The sequence below is a fragment of the Monodon monoceros genome, unplaced genomic scaffold, assembly GCF_005190385.1.
Source record: "Monodon monoceros isolate NGI ecotype Baffin Bay Population unplaced genomic scaffold, NGI_Narwhal_1 Super_Scaffold_16, whole genome shotgun sequence".
In the NCBI taxonomy this organism is placed as follows: domain Eukaryota; kingdom Metazoa; phylum Chordata; class Mammalia; order Artiodactyla; family Monodontidae; genus Monodon; species Monodon monoceros.
In genome coordinates, this window is record NW_021703772.1 from 9,472,049 (window position 1) to 9,487,406 (window position 15,358).

At 38.8% G+C, this 15,358-nt stretch overlaps 1 protein-coding gene across 14 annotated transcripts in view; it reads left to right on the forward strand.

The window, feature by feature from the left end:
- TRIP12 (thyroid hormone receptor interactor 12) overlaps positions 1-15,358 on the forward strand; it is a 147,892-nt gene that overhangs the window by 2,442 nt on the left and 130,092 nt on the right. The window contains exon 1 of one of the 14 annotated variants that reach the window (XM_029226110.1): positions 6,776-6,991. The exons of the other annotated variants lie outside the window; for them this stretch is intronic. The gene's annotated coding sequence lies outside the window, so the exon portion shown is untranslated. Of the gene's footprint in view, positions 1-6,775; positions 6,992-15,358 lie in introns of those variants that run through there. 14 annotated transcript variants of the gene reach the window in all.

Consider the following 15,358-nt stretch of genomic DNA (forward strand, 5'->3'; position numbering starts at 1 on the left):
CTAAAAGTTTTAGAACACTTTTGGCAGCTAGAGTTCCTGAAGGTGCTAAACAAATATTTTTAAGATGAATGGGATGCTAGGCCAGGGTAAAATCAGTGCTTTCACCTAACAAAGTAAATTTGAAGGAATGTTTACTTTTCCATTCTAACTTTCAAGCTTACTGCATTTGTTATCTGGTTAAGGTTGTATGATCCTATTTTAAGGACATCATCCTAGCAAAGAAGACACACGCTGGCCTGGGAATTCATAACACTGCCAGTAGTAGCTGTGTGACCTTGAGCTATACTCTGACCCTATCTGGCCTCCATTTATTTTAATCTGTAAAATGGGGGTGGGTAGTCCCTATCTTGCCTACCAGCTGGTTGTGAGATCCAGTGGACATAAGGGCTGTGAAAAACTACAAACTGCTAAGTAAGTTAAAGACAATTGTCATTAGCTTTAGAAAATTACATTATCTATTTTGAGGTAATTACAAAAAGATAACTTTCCTCAGTGGTGGTGGTGGGCGGTGTCTACGTAAGGTAGGTTGGAGATATGAAATTTATAGCACTTTATAATTTGAAGTTTCTGCTAGATTGGTAGTGGAACTTGGGCCCAATTTTTATGTTACAGTAATTTTTTTTTTGCATCAGTATGCTTGTTCCCCAAACATTGTTAATTCTGTTGAGAGAAACTTCAGACAGATTTCTTTGTGTTTTTATTATGGACAAAATTTGTACCTATTCTGGTTTGTGGCTCTTATGAAATTGACTTTCTAATATCAGAGACTACAATTAAGGAAAAACATTTTTGAATCTTGATCTGTTTTCTTTACGGAATCTGGGGAGTTTTTTGTTTTTAATTCTTTTAAGTGGATGGGTGGGGTTCTTTGTGAGCAAATGTGATAGCAATTGCCACTTTATTTTTGCCTTTTTCCTGAGGTAATTTGATGGACTCAGATTGAAAAAGCAACCTGCTTGTTGCTTTTCGTCTTCATTCAGGTTCTTGCTACTGCCAGCCTGACATGCACTTTTCCCACATTTGAATCATTTTAGGTTCACTGCAACTCACAAGCACTTCCTCTGAAGTTTCTACCCCATGACCTTTTTCTTTTATTTCTTTGTTATCTGTGTGTGCTTCATTTTGTGATTATAGTGCTGGGTTTGTGGACATGCCTTGCTTTTGTTCCCCTGACTGAATTATATGCTTCCTGAGGGCAAGGATTATCTAAATGTCATTGTGTTATGCCTGAAGGTATACTCATAAACCTGATTGAAAATAACACCCATTTTCCTCCCCACTCCAACCAGTAATGTTACCCTGGCCTTGCTGGCTATGCAGCCAGTCTTCCTGCTTGGAAAGGTTCTTGGCCCCAACAGATTTCTCAGGATGCTGTTTGGTGTAGGGCTCACAGCCTCTGACATCTTCTTCCTCACTACTGTGCCATCAGAGTGCCTGGGTAGGGTGGAAGAGTAAGAATTTGGTGGATATTATATAAGACATATAATTTGTAGGTTGTTATATAATTTTGGTGCTTGTAGTTCTTAACATGTAGTGTTAGCTTTACATTTGTGTATTTTCTTTTAGTGCTTGGGTATCGTTCAGACAGCTATGCTACAGATTTCTTAAAGACATAAACCTCTAGCAAATTGTTCTTTACAGTCTCGACCTGGTCTGCTAGGTTACTCTGTACACAGTGTGTGCTTGCTGTTATTTATGGTTAATAGATAAGCATACTGATGCCGAACCAGTCTTTTGACTTTTATTTAAGTAAAACTTAACTTGGCTGATGTCCTGGATTTTTAAAAATGCAGTTCTTTATCCCAGTTTATTGATAGTTTCAGGGTATAGGCAAAAGAAGTTGTTTTGTAGACTGAAATAAGTCTGCTCGATAGTTTTTCTCTGAGGACTTAGAGATTTTGGTTTTGATTCTTCAGTAGTTTCATTAAACTGGATTAGCCAGAAGAAAAATCTTCTTGGCAATTTTTCAGACTTACCGGTTTTGTCTTGAGTGTGCAGGAGCTGTTAATAGTCAGTTTTGCAGTTATGCTTGATATAAAAAGTCATTCTAGGGGCCTAGAGTAAAAAAGCTGCCTGTTACTCTGTTCTTTCATTAATGAACAGCACTGTTCAAGTGAATATCTGATGTGAAGGTAAAAGACTTGGGTTCCAGTTCTGGCAATGCCTTTTCTATGTTTGTGACCTTGGGCAAGTAATTTAACCTTTGTGAGCTTCAGGTGCCTAACCTGAAATATGTGGTTATGGCCACCGACCCTAGAGTTAATTGTCATATAAATGCTCAACACTCTTCAGGAGATTAGGCTACAGAGATGGATTGGAACACAGAGCCCTTCCTCCACTGGTTCATTGCTGCATGACCATTCCCTCATTTGTTAACACTGTTCTACCTAGAACATACTTTTATCAATATTATGTATGTAGGTATTCTACTTGAAACTATTTTGAGCATAGAATAGTATTCCTTAGTTGATTATGAATTCCTTGAAGTTAGTCATTCCTCTTTTATTCCTAGAATCTAGCACAGTGCCTGGCCCTTAATAAAGATTCTTTAAATGTTTATTAAAGGAATAAGTCTTGTGTGAATAAGATGATTCTGAAAGTGAAAATATTTTGTAATGTCCTATTTGATTTGTTTTGATAAACATTTTGGATCACTATTAATGCTAACAAGATTTTGGGAGTTTTCTTCTTAATCTGTTGGTATATATTTTAGAGACTGCAAGTTACTTTGAATCATATATATTAAAAAAACTTAGGGCAAGCCATTTCATATTCTTCAGTTGTCCATTATTTGCATGTACTCGTTGATCTCTTAAATGCTTCATGAGGCCCTAAGTATGTTTTGAGACAGTGTGCGTGTTTGTTAAGTATAAAATTGAGGGGTATTTTTTGTTTTTGTTTTTTGTTTTAATAAATTTATTTATTTACTTTTGGCTGTGTTGCGTCCCTGCCGCTGCACGCGGGCCCCCTACAGCCGCGGAGAGCGGGGGCCACTCCTCATTGCAGTGGCTGCTCTTGTGGAGCACGGGCTCTAGGAGCTCAGGCCCAGCAGCTGTGGCGCACGGGCCCAGCCGCTCCGTGACACGTGGGATCCTCCCCAACCAGGGCCCAAACCCGCGTCCCCCACACTGGCAGGAGGACTCCCAACCACTGCGCCACCAGGGAAGTCCCAAAATTGAGTTTTATACATCATTTTAGCTTACTCTGTTTCTTTTTAGAAAGGGTGTATTTATTTCTATAAATATGTTATTACCCCTACATGGATTCTTGAATGCTATTTATAAGCTGAAGTGTCTATCAACAAGCCTTCAAGACTTCAAGTTACAGCATTTCAATGTGTATCTTAATCAACTTGTTGGCTGTCAAAACCAGTGAGTTCCACCCTGACTTCACAACTCCTACTCATTACACCCCTGGGCAGCGTTCTGAATAAATAGATGTACCTTGTGCCGCCTTAAGGTCACATTAACTCATTTTGAAGTCCTCGTACTGGTAAACATGTGTGATGCCCTGGAAACCCAAAGTGAGTTTGTACAGATAGCCTATTTGAAATTCACTGTTGAGTTGTAATTTAAGCTGCTTTGTGTCCTTAGAGAGCAGGTTCATGGAGATCATATGGAGGGCCTCCCCCAGCCCCCTTTTTAAAAAGAATTTGTAAAACCCAAGTGCTTGTAGTTGCCTTGTAAACAGCAAATGTGTGAAAATTCTGTAACTTCTATGGCCCCAGTATTTTGTAATCCTGTTTTGCACTCTTGGCTGCATGCAGTCAGATTGGGCTGTTTGTTCCTCTCTGAACACACCCAGGAACTTCATTCTTGCCTTGGCTTTGATTGTCTATCTACCTGGGTTGTCACCCCTCCCCCATCTTGTACCTTTTGTAGCTACATGTACACCCTTAACTTTCTTTTTTTTAAAAATTTTATTTATTTATTTATACAGCAGGTTCTTATTAGTTATCCATTTTATACATATTAGTGTATGTATGTCAATCCCAAACACCCTTAACTTTCTTTCAGTAGCTCCTGTAAGATTTTCAGTCTTCACTCTCTTCTCCCCTTCGCCCTTCTGCAACATTTTATTTGTTTCAGTTATGGCTTTCACAGTCTGTCTTATTAGTTGTTTACATCTTTCTTACGATATCTTTGGCTTCTTGGGGGTAGAGGTCCCATTCTTCTCTCCTCACAGAGGCTGGCACAAGGCTCCAACATAATGCATTGTACATGGTAGGTGGCAGTGGTAGAGTTCATTTTGGTGACACATTGAGAAACTATATTGTGAAATAATAGTAAAGTATTGACACAGTTTACTGTGAACTTGCTTATTTTATTTTATTTTATTTTTTGGCAGCTTGCAGGATCTTAGTTCCCCAACCAGGGATCAAACCCCGGGCCCTCAGCAGTGAAAGTGCAGAGTCCTAACCACTGGACTGCCAGGGAATTCCCTCAACTGGCTTATTTTAGTTTTTCAGGGCTTGGTAGCTGAGTGTAGGATCCTAGAATATAAAATTTTCAGAATTAGGCTCATTAAAATCAGGTACTTAAGGGATTGTTAAGGCACTGGACTGTTTGAGTGACTTGGTTACTCCAGGTTTAGCATTTGGGGATTATGTTCATTAGTAGATGAAAGTTCGTTTATATCATTACAAGTTTTTATCGAGTGCTTACTGTGCACCACAGGACTGTGCTGGGAAGAATACAAAAATGACTTAGTTTTTGTCCTTTGAGTTTCATTGTTTCATTTAGTTGATAATCACTTTTATTCTTAAACTGACTTGATAACTATGTATAATTAGCATAGAGAAGTATTCTGTAAATATTCTAAATGCAAGTTTTCTGCATTTAGAAAACCTGATATGAGAGTCTAATTTAAGAAACAGATGAATTAGGGCATGCTTTTTTGGCTGTACTGAATAAATTGTTGGAAGTGCCTTCATTGTACACATATTTCATCAGTAACGAATGCATGTGCATTTCTGGTTCCATATAAGGTTTACCCTCTTGGAGAGTGCTGAGGAGAAATAAGAGACTTATAAAATGAGATCTCTTATTTCAAAATGTACTAATATGGCAGATAAATTCAAATTGTGTCAAAAGAATATAACATTGTGCATATTTGTTTTTAAGTACAAAGTTGAGTTTTATACAGTGAATACTCAGAAGTTTAGAGAGAGACTGAAGTTATTGAGGAAGAATTTATGGAGAGAGGAGGGGCTTGAGCTGGCCCTGATTGTTCGGATAGGTGTAGAAAGGACCGGGAGCTTAAAGGAGTAGTTGTGGTGAGGGTCTAATGGCCCTCTGGAGTAGAGGGTCCACATTTATGAAATAACAGGAAATTTGGGCTGAGATTATTGAGGTTCTTAAATGGGAGATTAAGAAATTCGATTTAAATAGACGTGTTGAAGTTACGGTAGATACATGAATAGGCAGTGACAACATGAAAAGATACTTAATTTGTAAATGAACTGAAAAGAAAACTAAACGTGCTTTTAGATCTTATTTATCTTTTTATGAAATTGCTTCCCTTTCTAGGACTGTATATAAGGGTCTTTGTGGTAAGTTTTGGGGCAATAAAAGCAGTGGAGGTCAAACTTACTTTTTGTTCAGTTTCCCTGCTTAATAGTTTTAAGAAGTTTTGTTCTGTAAGCAGGAGCTGGTTAAGTGTCGACTCCCACTGCCCCTCTGTTCAGTCACAGAATTCTTCCTTTAGTGGAAGCTGGCAGTCATTTTCCCTTAACTCATTCAACTATTGTTTATTCAGAGATTTTAAAAAAGTCAGTACTGTTTAAGAATTAATACATGTTTTTTGTGAGTTACTCAGTTATTTGTCAAGTCTTATTTATAGGAAAACCTTTTGCTTAGTATCTAATGCACTAAAAAAATGTTTAAAACAAAAGCAAATTGTAGTTTAAGTTTTTACGTATTTTTCAAAAGGTGCAAATTAACATTAATCAAGTTAAATATTTTAATAAAATATTTACCTCGCACTCTGGTTTATGTCACAGTAGACTATTTGTTACCCCTTTTACTTTTACAAAAGTACATACAACAGGATTTCAAACATGGGAAATCAGGTTACATGTGGCTGAAGGGAAAATAAAGCCAAAGAGAATATTTTATTTGGGGGTCTGGTAGCCATAATATTTAGCTTTCTTTAGCAGCTTTTGTTTCTAGTATGTTCTTGTAGACTGCTGTCTGTAGTTTGAATTAACTTGATTTTTCCTTATGTGGGGATAGCAGAGATGCTAGCTGTTAGTGCAAGTTTATGACGTAAAATAATACGTTAAGGCTGTATAGTACAAAATTTGTGGGGTTTTGTGGACTTCAGAATAAAAACATTTGTGAAGTCTCTATTTTACTGCTGCGACAGGCAGTAGTGCTTATTTTTCTGCAAGACAGTCATGCAGCTTCCTAGTTTTTTCCTTTATTAAGCATGTATTTCCATTTCTTCTGCCCACCTAGGGAAAGCGGGTGGGTTAGTCTGCAGAGGAAATTAGACCTGATGTCTGCCCTTCCATCTCAGATCAAAAAGTATTTGGGCCCTTCTCTCAGTAGATGGCAAAAATTAGCCTCGTTTTTTTGTTTTTGTTTTTGTTTTTTTCCTGTACGCGGGCATCTCACTGTTGTGGCCTCTCCCGTTGCGGGACGCGCAGGCTCAGCAGCTATGGCTCACGGGCCTAGCCACTCCGCGGCGTGTGGGATCTTCCCGGACGAGAGCACGAACCCGTGTCCCCTGCATCGGCAGGCGGACTCTCAACCACTGCGCCACCAGGGAAGCCCACTAGGCTCGTTTTTGAGAAGATTCCGTAGTTCTTAACTTCGTGATCAGACCTGTTTGCTAATTATTTCTCAACTGTCATTAGGAATTTTAGTATTGATTTTCACATTTTGGCCTCAAAATACTTTTGTCAGAAAACTAGACTTTTAATTGCAGAGTTCATCTCCTCTTCACCCTGCCTTTTGACAAGTTTTGCCCTTCCAGTTACTGCTATGAGGTAAGACTTGGGGAATTTCAGCCTTTGGTGTGGCACTGTAAGATAATCTGCTTCTGCCTCTTCTAACCAGCTAGTATTACTTTTCAGCTGCCTGGATATTAGGCCACGCCATTTTTTTCCCAGGTATCTTTCTCATTACACAAACTACTGAGAGGAATCACTGAAGAGATAACAGACCATCATTTGGGATCTTCATTGTAGCACCTGTTTTAGGTGATATTCAATGTATATTTCTTGCATCAGCTGAGGTTTTGGTAAACTTAATGTTTGCTGGAATAGCAGCTTTTCTGCCTCTTCTGTGGGCTGGGCCTTCTGCTTCACTCATGTGTTTACTTATATTCAGCATATTAATGCTTTGGTTTTTGTTACTAAAATTAAGAGGATTCATAATTGTGCAGTTAACTTGAGTTTACTATATTTAGAGAAACTTAGAACTTTTTCAGGATACTTGCTGAGTTTACTTGAACATATAATGCTATATAGTAAAGGATTTGGGAAGTTTCCATATTACTTAAGAGTTTTAAAATTAGGAATGGCTTAATCCATATGTTTTTCAGGTATGTGAAGCCAAGGACTTAGTAAAACTACAATTCTAAAAAATTCTGCAATTATTTCTGTTTTAAGGGCTGGTATTAGCATCATGGTACAAGGGAAGAAATTATCTTGGTTTCAGCAACTGCTGCATTGATTTTTAAAGGTGTTTCTTGAATAAGCAATACTCTCAAATCTAGAAAAACAACCCTTTAAGACATCTCTGTTCTCAGTGAAGTTAGTCTGAAGTTAGCAGTGGAGATGGAATTAATATATGTGAATAATAAGCAAGTGGTATGTATTATTATAAGTAGTTTTGAACACTTATTATTTCAAACCTATTATTATAGGTTAAGATATACAGATGTGGTCCTTGACCTTGAGTTTATAGTCTCATTAGGAGGGGGTGGTAAACTTGGGGACAAAATTAACCATGAAAACTCTTAAGCTGAATTCTGAGACATAAGTCAGATGCCTTATCAGGTGACTAGCTGTTTGGAATAGAGAATATGGTAAAAATATTACCAAGATATTTCTCAGAATAGTCGTGTTATCTGCATCCATGTATACTTGCCCACATAGAATTCTGAATTCAGTTCCTCGTTTCATTACCCTTGTGATGTGACTTTCGCTGTAAGTATGTTTAGTATAGTCCGTAGTGATATAAATCAGTCCAGTGGTATGGGAGATTAATGGCATAATAATAGTAAGGCTTCATGAATAAAAGCTACAGCACCTAACCTCTATTGAATTCTTTCCTTGGTACAGTGGTATTTTACATGGGTTAACAGAGTCTCCGGGGGTGGGGTGGGGTGGGGTGGAGATGGATAGGTGAGTGGGTGAACTGAAGAGTCGGACATTCTGGACAAGGAGTGTAATGAGGGCGAATGAGTCTGTATCAGAAGAGGATATAAATTTTCAGAAGTGGCAGAGGAGAGTTAACTGTGCTAAGTAAATATATTCTGCATTCTGTGTGTATTTTAATGAGTTCTTTGTCCCATATCTTTACATAAGGAAGATAGCCATATTCTTCCTATGCTTTGAGTATCCCTGGGTTATAACGCCAATTGGAATAACAGCAAAAATATAAATATAATAGAAAATAAGATGGAAGTGTGACTCAGTATCTGTGTATACATTTACATGAACATTTCTCCTTAAAGTTGGCATTTTTATCATGTAATTTTAATCAGTTTTCATAGAAAATTTTGCTTTTCCATGGCTACGCACGTTTATATATTTTGAAGGAAGTGTCATTTAGAAAGAATATGGGCTTTGAGGCTAGACACTGTTTAAACAAGGTCCCCATATGCCAGCTGTGTGATCTTGGGCAAGTCATTTAAACTCTCTGAGGCTTAGTTTACTTGGGTATAAAATGGGTTGCTGTTAGGATCTTACATAAATGGTATATACTTGATAAATAGTAGCTGCTGCTATTTTTATTTATAGTGATAAAGAAAAAAATGTATGTTAATTTGACTACTTAGGGGAGGGTTTACACAATATCATCTTTCAGAACAGGGGTCAGGAAACGTTTTTTGCAAGGCGCCAGATGGTGAATGTTTTTGGCCTTGCAGGTCAGCTCTTGCAGGGTGAAAGCAGCCATTGACCCTGTTCTCCTGAAACTTTACAAAGTGAAGTGGTTGGCCAGATTTGGCCTGTGGGCTGTAATTTGCCAACCTCTGTTCCAGAATATTACTTGCCACTGTTTACTTTGTTCATAGGAATTTAAAACACTATCTATATGTTTCAAAGATTACATGATAATGTCTAAGTGATAAAGGACTTTAGGGTAAGTGGTTGAGAGCAAAGATTGGGATTCAGGACTTCCCTGGTGGCGCAGTGGTTAAGAATCCGCCTGCCAATGCAGGGGACACGGGTTCGAGCCCTGGTCTGGAAAGATTCCACATGCCTCAGAGCTACCAAGCCCGTGTGCCACAACTACTGAGCCTGCGCCCTAGAGCCCGCGAGCCACAACTGTTGAGCCCGCGTTCCACAACTCCTGAAGCCCGCGTGCCTAGAGCCTGTGCTCCACAACAAGAGAAGCCACCGCAATGAGAAGCCTGCGCACTGCAACAAAGAGTAGCCCCTGCTCGCCGCCAACTAGAGAAAGCCCGCGTGCTGCAACTAGAGGAAGCCCGTGCGCGGCAACCAAGACCCAATGTAGCCAAAAATAAATAAATTTATTTTTTTTAAAAAAAGATTGGGATTCAACTTAAATTTTGGCTCTAATGCCATTAGCAGTGTGACCTGCAGTAAGTCACTTCATTTTGTCTTCAGTTTCCCCACCTGTAAAATGGGAATAATAATAATAGGTTTGTTGTGAGGATTAAATTAGTTAATACGTAAAACTTTTAGAACAGTGCCTGGTACAGGGTAAGTGCTCAGTGTGTTAACTGTTGTCAGTAACCATTCTTTTTGAGCGGAAGCATTTTTATTTTCCTTTCCTTTATTGATAGCCTATCTAAAACAACAGGTTTGAGAAGAGAAGATGGATTTCTCTGAATCATCTTGGAATTACTTGAGTGACAGAGTTTTAGGCTTTGAAGGAGGAGATCAGTTGAGAGTGTTGGTAGACTCTGCAACAAGATGGACTTGGGTTCTAGTTTCCTAGTTGTTTGACCTTGGGCAAGTTGCTTAATGTGTAAATTATAGAAAATACATAATTTACAGGATTCCTTTGAGGTTTTTAAAATATTTATTTATTTATTTTTGGCTGCATCACGTCTTCGTTGTGGCACGCAGGATCTTTTCGTTGTGGCGCACAGGCTTGTCTCTAGTTGCAGTGCACGGGCTCAATAGTTGTGGCATGCGGGCTCTTTAGTTGTGGCACGCGGGCTTAGTTGCCTCACGGCATGTGGGACCTTAGTTCCCCCACCAGGGATTGAACCCACGTCCCCTGCATTGGAAGGTGGATTCTTAACCACTGGACCACCAGGGAAGTCCCTTCTCTGAGTTTTTAATGAAAGTGAAGTATTAAAGCACACTGCCTAGTTCACAGTTAAGTAGCTATGTTACATTTTTTTGATTAGGATATTGGCTCCTAGGAGGAATTTAATAGTAGCTTTTATTCTAATATTTCTTTTAAATGATGACTTTTTTCCACAGTTGTATTAATGTATAAAGTTGACAGTGTGAATTTATTATTTTTAAGATGTTATAATTTTGGTGTTGAGTACATTTAATAGTTACGATGAAACTTTAAAGATTGAAGGAAAAATATCCCTGACCTGGTATTACATTAAGTGTTTTGAAAAGCTTTTTGGGGGGCAGTTTCTTCTTCTTTGTTATTTTTTTTTTTTTTTTGCGGTACGCGGGCCTCTCACTATTGTGGCCTTTCCCGTTGCGGAGCACAGGCTCCGGACTTGCAGGCTCAGCGGCCATGGCTCACGGGCCCAGCCGCTCTGTGGCATGTGGGATCCTCCCGGACCGGGGCATGAACCCGCGTCCCCTGTATCGGCAGGCAGACTCTCAACCACTGCGCCACCAGGGAAGCCCCCAGTTTCTTCTTTTGATCTAGGTTCACAGGCTTATAAAAATGTTATAAAAGTAGTATAAGGAGCATCCCATATTCCCTTTATCCACTCTCAAGTTCAAGGTTTTATTGTTGTTGTTAGAAGATAAATTTGATTTCAGACTTTTTAATCAAAAACTTTTTTTTTTTTAAGAAATAGTTGTGGTAAAATCTACTGAAAAAAGGTCAATGTGGTGAACACTTTTTTTTTTTTTTCATGTGGCTCTTTACCAGTGCTTATTCACTTTTCATAGCGCTGTGAATGTGCTGGAATGTCTTGGTCCTGACTCTTGGCCATCATTGGTGAACATTATTATACGAAGTCTTAAGGTCCTCATTGGCAGTTGGACATTCCTAAATACCCTGCTTTTTAAGGGACTTACTTGCATTGCTTTGCTCAATGAGTGCTGCTCCGCTTCCCCGTCCTTACTAGTCGGTGGGCTTGGATATGTTTAGACCCTGCTCTCTAGCTTTGTAGTGTTGAGTTGCAAAATTACTTGCTAGAATTGTGTATTAAGTGGGTAAGTTGAGAGTGAGGGCTTGTGTCACGTGGTTTTAAGAGTGATAATTCTTGTAGCTCAAAGGTATTTCAGTACTTTTCTTTTTAGTTGAGGGGATCAGTAAGGCCTTTTTAAAACAGATACTTTAAACCTCTAGCTTCTGATAATAGTAAAGAAAAAAAAGTAAGTACCTTTACCTGAAGTAGGTAAGGGCCTGTTGTATACCAGGCAGACATATGCAAAACCTTTTGCCCTTAACTTTCTTGTCTTATCTTCTCTTCCTAAATGCCTAAAGTTACTAATTTTAATCCTAAATTTCCTGAATTCCTAAATGTCTTTCCCTTTGCCTACCATTCCTTAGTAATGGCTCCTACTATCTGTACTTGCCTGCTTGAAGAGTCTTAGGTAAGAGGACTTAAATATTTAAAAAAATAAACTTCTAAGTTTACAATAGTTTCAAATTTACAGAAAAGTTGCGAAGATGGTTACCCTATACTCCTCACCCAGTTTTTTTAAGATCTTCCATTACTGTGATATATTTGACTCAACTAATGAGCCAATACTGATACATTATTACTACTTACATTTTATTTGGACTTGCTTAGTTTTCTTTTTTTATAAATTTATTTATTTATTCATTTATTTAATTTTTGGCTGCGTTGGGTCTTCGCTGCTGCACGCGGTTCTCTCTAGTTGCTGAGAGTGGAGGCTACTCTGTTGCGGTGCGCAGGCTTCTCATTGCGGTGGCTTTTCTTGTTGGGAGCACGGGCTCTAGGCACGCGGGCTTCAGTAGTTGTGGCTGACGGGCTCTAGAGTGCAGGCTCAGTAGTTGTGGCGCCCAGGCTTAGTTGCTCCGAGGCATGTAGGATCTTCCCGGACCAGGGCTCGAACCCGTGTCCCCTGCATTGGCAGGCGGATTCTTAACCACTGCACCACCAGGGAAGCCCTGGACTTCCTTAGTTTTTACCTAATGTCTTTCTGTTCCAGGATCCCATCCAGGTCGCCGCATTACATTACATTTAGTGAGCAACTTTTAAAAACTCAGAATTTTTGAGGCATGTGTTTCTCATTATAAAGTACAAAGTGATAGTTAAAATCTGAATAAAGAAAAATATAAGAAAATTAAGCACCATACATAATCTTACCATCTTATATAAACATTTTTGTATTTTCTTCTAGCTTTTGTTTTAATAAAAACGGGTCCATATTATGTTTCCCCCGTGCTATTATGATGAACATTTTCCTATTTCATTATGAGTTCTTCATTAGTTTGCTTTGTATTTATTTGACTTAACCATAATTTATCCAATCTTCTAGTCCTTTGTTAGATTTTTAAAAAACTGTTACAAGGAATAGTTTTGTACCTAAAGCCAATTTTTCAAATGGGGTGTCTTCCTCCCTTGTGTTTTGTATTAACTTGGGAAATGTTCTCTTATGTATGTGAGACGTGTGTGTGCTGTGGCAGTCCGTGGGAAGAGTTGGAAGGCTCCTCATGACTTTCAGCGTCCTGCGTGGGCTGGCTCTTGCCCACCTCTTTGACGTCATCTCCTACTTCTTTCACCTTTTACTGGCTTTTCTTGTTGGCCTGCAATGCTCTTCTAGATCTTACCTGGCTGTTTGTTGCCTCATGCATGAGGTCTTGGCTCAGATGTTACCCCTCAAAGAGACCTTACTTGGTCACCCTATTCATAGTAATTCATTTATCAGATAGGAACATTTCACCTGCAAGTACTAGAAAACATGACTAACAGTGTCTTAAACAGACTGGGGTTCATTTTTCCTCATACAGCATGGTTCAGCTGTACAGTGGTTCCAGCAAGGACCAGGCTCTGTGTGTTTTTCTGCTCTGCCTTCCTTAGCAAGTGGTTCTCTTGGACACCAGATAACTGTCATGGCTTGAAGTCATTGTGTCCATCTCATATTGGAGGCAGGAAGGAGAAGATGAGGTTTTTTGGTTTTTTATTATACAGAAAGCAGAAGTGTTCGTGGAGGATGATTGGCGTACCTCACCATACCTCTTACTGGGGAGAACTAGGCCACACCTCTGGCAAATATAGAAATGTGATGGTATTTTTGTACAAAGGTAGGTTTACACCACTGCCTTTTAAAAATTCTTTTGATCTGCAGTCCATGATAAATGCCTTACTTTGCATCACCAGTGTATATGTAGATACATGTATGTAACTGAAATAAGTTTCACAAATGACACTTAACCATTACACATGCTGCTATTTTCTATTCTCTACTTTGCTTAAAATTTCTGGTTATGACCTTTTAAGATGGAGGATTCTTAACCTTCTTTGTGATGAGGACCCTTTAGCAATCTGAGGCTGTGGACTCCTCAAAGTAATATTTTTAAACTCATAAAATGAATGCTTAAGACAAAACCCAAATATGTCAGAATGTTAAAACCTGGCTCTCAAGCTGTTAAACTAGTTTCTTGTAGTATAGTAATATGTTTCTTTATTAGCCCTTTCAATAACATGATCTAGCAGCTGTTCAAAGTAGTGATGAGTGTAAATGATATTTTGAGGTATCTGCAACAATTGTAATGTGATATGATAATATCTGTGACTTCTCTTAGTGCAAAGTCAAAGGTACTGCCGGTAATATTGTGGTTTGTTGCCTGTTCATGATAGAAGGAAAAGTTTTTCAGCTAGAGGTTATAGTGAAATTATTTTTTTCAATCCATGCTTGTGAACTCCTGATTATGAACCTCTGGTCTAAATTGCTTCCAAGGTGCTAATCTTGCAGTTTGAGGAAAATACAAATCATGACTCATCCTCTAGGGCCAGGGGAGTAGCTTACTTCCTTGGAGGTGAAAGGGTTTGTACCCCATGTAAGGTAGGGTTCTTTGAGCAGGGAGGAGAGGTGGGTCGCATGGGGTTTGGGTCGGGAACACTGTCTTCTTCCTTTTCCTGACTGTAGTCTCCTCCTTTATTCTCCTGAGTGCTTAATTTCCTCACAGTACTATCTTGTTTGCTGTTTGCCTGCCTTCCCTAGTAGGATATCAGTTCCGAGAGGGGAGAGACTGTTTTGTTTACCCCTTTCTCCCAGGGCCTAAAACCTGTGAAGTAGGGTAATCAATAAATATTCGTTAAGTAAATGAGTAGCTGAATAAGACCCAGCACTCCCATATATCAGCTAACAAGACTGGGCCTGGATGTCCTCTAATTCTCCCCTCCGTCCCCCAAAACACGTGCACCTGATGTAAAGGCTTAAAAGTGAGATCATTTATGTAAAGTCACTGCTATGAAGTGCTATGCAAATGAGATGGTTTTTTTTCCTTAATGGAAGGTTGTAAAATGACTTGTGTTCATGTGGTTCCCCACCTTGCATTTTTAGAAGTGTGGGTATATCTCAGATGGTTTGTAAACCAGGAGCAGAGATATTTTTAAAAATTAGTATAGGAGAAATAAAAAGAAAATTATTCTCTGTAAAGAATTGTAGTCTAAGGACATTAATCTAAATCTCCCTGGAGTTAACATTTACCCCCCACCCCCCCTTTAACCTTAAAGCAATCTGCTTTCTCTTCAACAGGCGTTTTTTTCCCCCCTTTTTAAAATGGTTGACTTAAAATGCAACAAACCTGATTAATGAAAGTGCTGAAAGAATTGGTTGCTATCATTAAATTTTTGTTTTAAGTTGGTGGTTAACCACACTTAAAAAGTTTTCTTAAAACAATATTCCTGACTTATAAGACATATCAGTGCCTTTGCACAGTTAGAACATGAATATCTGTTGATAGAATACATTTTTTCTGGTCCTCATAACTGTCTTGAATATCTACTCCTCAATCTTCAGGTTTAGTTAAAAAGTTTA